This window comes from Octodon degus, unplaced genomic scaffold, assembly GCF_000260255.1.
Source record: "Octodon degus isolate 3935 unplaced genomic scaffold, OctDeg1.0 scaffold00359, whole genome shotgun sequence".
In the NCBI taxonomy this organism is placed as follows: domain Eukaryota; kingdom Metazoa; phylum Chordata; class Mammalia; order Rodentia; family Octodontidae; genus Octodon; species Octodon degus.
Window position 1 is genome coordinate 1004353 of NW_004524935.1, and position 4512 is coordinate 1008864.

The following is a 4512-nucleotide window of genomic DNA, read 5'->3' on the forward strand; positions in this document are numbered from 1 at the left end:
AACTGCACTGAAGATGGATATTTGTAATAGTAGGTTCATGCTTGGAGTGCCTGTCATTCTAGTCTTCTGAATACTGGCTGCTTGTCATGAAAAGCCAGTTGCTGCAGTGCTGCCTCTCGGGTAGATGATTGCTGCCATTGTTTCTTTACTGCAGGTTCTATCATTTCAGAAATTTCAAAGCAGGGGCTGGGGGTTCCATCTGCTGCCTGCCATACTGGACTCGCCCCCAGTGTGCCCAGTGTCTACAATTGAGACTGGGCATGATGGTGCACATCTGTAATCCCAGTTTTTAGGAGGCTGTAAAAAGGTGGAACACTACAAATCTGATCTAGTAGTTAGAACCTGGACTCCCTATATACACTTCCTTAAAATACAAAAAGAAAAAGCAAAGAAAAAAGAAAGAAAGAAAACAAAGAAAAAGAAATTTCAGATGTATGACTTCCATATTCTTTTATGCCATTGTCTCCTGGACTTGTTCGTCATGGTTTGCCAGTAGCAGATTATCTTTTGCTTACTTGTTTTAAGATTATCCAAACTAATACTATTCAATGAGACTCAGTACTGCTCCTGCAATGTGAGGTGTGTGGGGCATAGCGTACCAAATTCCTGAAGCTGTCTGGGGCTCAGCCTGTATTCCTGAAGATTTGGGAACATGCTGTGAGTCAGCAAGTGTGCTGCAGTTGTGCACAGCATAGACAGGGTTGATGCTCTTTTGATGGTAGGGTTGGGGTAGAGGTCACTGAGTTACCTGAAGCTGTTTGGAGATCAGTGTAGTATCCTCAAATGTTATGGGTGCATATCAAAGCTATAAAATGCCTCCATGCTGTGGGGTAAAATGGTGTGTGTTAGGAAGTCTCTGATGAATATGGAAGAATTGGGTACACCAGTTCCTGTGTAATTTTGAATCCAAGAGCTATTTAAAATTTCAGAAAGTTCCTTAAGTTCTATTCATGAGTACTGAATAATTTTTGGATTATTTTAGAAGATCCCCTACAATCTTCTACCTGACCAAGGTACAATGAAGCTAAAACACACAGACAAAAAAAAAAGATGAGATCACAGTTGTTTATTTTTTGATGTATTTTCCAGGCACTTTTTCTTTAGTTCATGAACTGTCTGCCTACAATTATGATATTAAGATTTCTGTGTAACTTTTATACAGAATATTTATTGGTCCTTTTTAATATGTAGACTTTTGATCCATTTTGACTGTAGCTTAGTTCATGATGATTGACATAGGTCTAATTGAAGCCTTTGGTATATTGAAAGCCAGTGTTCCCAGATCTAGTTCTTAAAGAGTCTATCTTTCTTCTAGGGAAGATGGTTGGCCCTATTGTCTAAGGTATTTGAGTGTGTTTGTAGTTGTGTCTGCATCTTCTAATCTGTTTCATTGGTCCTCATGTCTGTTTTGTATCATGTTGATTTTATCATAGTAGCTTTGCAGCATAATTACAAGCCAGGGATTGTGATGCTTCTGTCTTCTCTTTGTTTCACAAGAATATGCTTGCCATTTTAGATCTCTTTAGGTTCCAGGTCAATTATAGGAATAATTTCTCAAGATCTGTGAGGAAGACTCAAGACATTTTCACAGAATTTCAGTAATCTATATAACAACTTGAGATTATGTCAATTTTCACAATGTTCCTTCTTACTATCCAGCAGCCTGGAATATTTTCTGATATTCTCATCCATCTATTCACTCAGAGTACTTTAATTTTCCATATAAAAATCTCTTTCATTTTTGTGAGATAGATTCCTAAGTATTTCTCCTTTTTCTATGTAATAGTAAATGGCATTGCTTGCCTAACTTCTCTCAGGTGCATTTGTCATTTGTGCATAGAAATAATCTTGATTTTGGAATCATGACTTTATATCCTGATAAAATACCAAATTTAACTATTAAATCTACAAATATCATGGAATGGGTATTTTCCATCATGTACTGATATGTTAAACTTTACATCCTAGAGAATGTAAAGACAAAAAAGAAAAATATTTTTTTCAAAAAATTGGAATAAGCAATTACATATTTTCACATGGAAATTTAGAAATCTAACCATATACAGCATTGTACTAGGACACTACTATGACATTTTTTCTTGTCTCTTGTTTTAATTTATTACCCTTTTTAAAAAACACACACACATTTACTTGAGAGATAGTAGAGCACTAATTGATATGACATGACAAGCAGTAAGTATTTAGAAGACCAGAATGACAGGTATTCCAAGCATGACCCTCGTATTACACATCGTTATTCACTGCAGTTCCTTAGTTCACAGGTATCAGCATATGTAGTTAGTCAGGGTGAGAATCCTACCAATTAACTGCTACTTTCAAAAACATGCTGAATGTTCTCAGTATCAATGCCTTAACCGACTTGTAATAAATGTATGTTTTTGCTCCTGTATTGTTTCATATTCATTCCCTTACCCTCTCTTCATTGTTTAATCCTTAAGTGCTCTCTTTCCTTTTAGTTCTATTATACCTTTCTCTTTTTATTTCCTCTTTTCAGTTCTTACACGAAGGAAACTATATGATATTTACACATGTGGGTCTGCTCTATTTCACTTTGAGTATATCTTCATTGGCATCTACTTAAATATAAAGATTTTTGAGTTTATCATTCTTTATAGCTGAGCAACATTGTATAAAAATATCACATCTTTTCATCTTTTCCTCAGGTGACGGGCATTTTGGTTGTTTCCAGGACTGGGTATCACAAATTGTGCTGCTATAAACATAGGTGAACAATGACATTTTCAGTTCCTCTGTGAAAATTCCCAGTAGGGAGACAGCTGGTTTGAATGAGATTTCCAGTCCTTCCAGTTTTTTAAGGATTCTCCACACTGATTTTCATAATGATTGCACTAGTGTACATTCCCTCCAGCATTGAAGGGTTCCTTTTTTGCTACAGCCTCTCCAACATTTGTTACTTGTTGACTTCTTTATGATAGCCATTCTTTCTGGGATGAGATGGTATCTCATTGCTGTTTTAATTTGCATTTCAAGGATGATGTGGAGCATTTTTTCATATATTTATTGGTTTCCTTAATGTCATCCTCTGAGAAGTGTGTGTTTGATATTCAGACAGATAATGAGGTTAAGCTCAACTTCTTATGTTGTAGGGTAACATTAATAAGCTTCTCTTCTTGATGATTAGTAACCTAAGTTCACAGACCAACAAATTAGAGAAAAAGAAGGACTGTAAGAACAACCAACATTTTGGCCCTAGCCTTTTAAGGTCAGTGAGGACTCAGCACATAAGACAATCTGTACTATAACTCAGTGATGTCCCAAATTTTCTGATGAATGAGATTACAGGGCCACAATGCAAAGTGATCAATTATGTAGAGTGTTCCTAAGGACAGTCACATGGAGAGAAAATATTCTCACAGGCTTTCACAGACAGCAAATTGGTCAAGCAAAGGCCATGACTCATCCTCATGGCTGACACTGACAAAGGATCTACAAACTGCAGTAGAGGGCTTCAGGATAAATCCTGAGGGGATTTGCCTGACCTTGTCAGATACAAAACTTACATTTCTTGTTGTATAGGTCTTGCTTTATCTTGGTCTTAATCATCCAGCAGAAAGGTATAATAAAGAAGTATGAAATGTAAAGCCAAATTAATATGCTGAGCTAATATGCTGAGCTGTACAGGGCTCAAGTCAACAACTTCTGACACTGCCAGTTCTATGGCTAACCCACTACTATTATGGCCTACTGGACTATATTCTTTTATTTTGCTGTTCATGCACCTACAATATTTATATGGAAGTGAAAAACCCATCTGTGACAAAAATAAACAAAAGGGATATGAATGAAGGACCATTTTTTATCTGTATATACAAAATAGTTAGGATAGACACACAGCTGTTTTCTCTTAATTCAATGAGAAGACAGATATTTTACTCATAGTATTTGGACTGGATGTCATGTCTGTATCTTGTACTTTAAATAACTACTGCAAAGACAGCACTGTATTCACTATTTTACTTATTCCACCAAACTTTTCTCAAACTGTTTCATTGATATTTGTTTTTCAATAAAATTAATAAAAAGGAAAAAATTTGCAAATATTTTGGCTTAAATATCAAATATATAAAGAAGGGCCAGCCAAATAGACCCGCAGGTTGAAACACCTGCATGCAGGTGTTGGGGCCTGGAGTTTGATCCCTGGGCCTGCATGCTGGCCCTGCCTCCAGGGCTTGCTGACTGAGGAATTGTCACTGGGCATGATGGCAAGTGCCTGTAATACCAGCACTTGGGAGACTGTAAACAAGAGAATCACTACGAGTCCACTCTAGTAATGAGATCTTGAATGCTCTGTAGATCTTTCCCTAAAAATACAAAAAGAAAAAGGAAAACAAGGAAAAGGAAAAAGTTAACATCCTGCAATAATAAAGGAAACATGCAGAATTACTACAGACTCTGAAGAATTACAGATAATCAGTTTCTTCTTCCAACATCTTCACTCTCACAGGGTGGAATGCACAGAAGAAATGGACA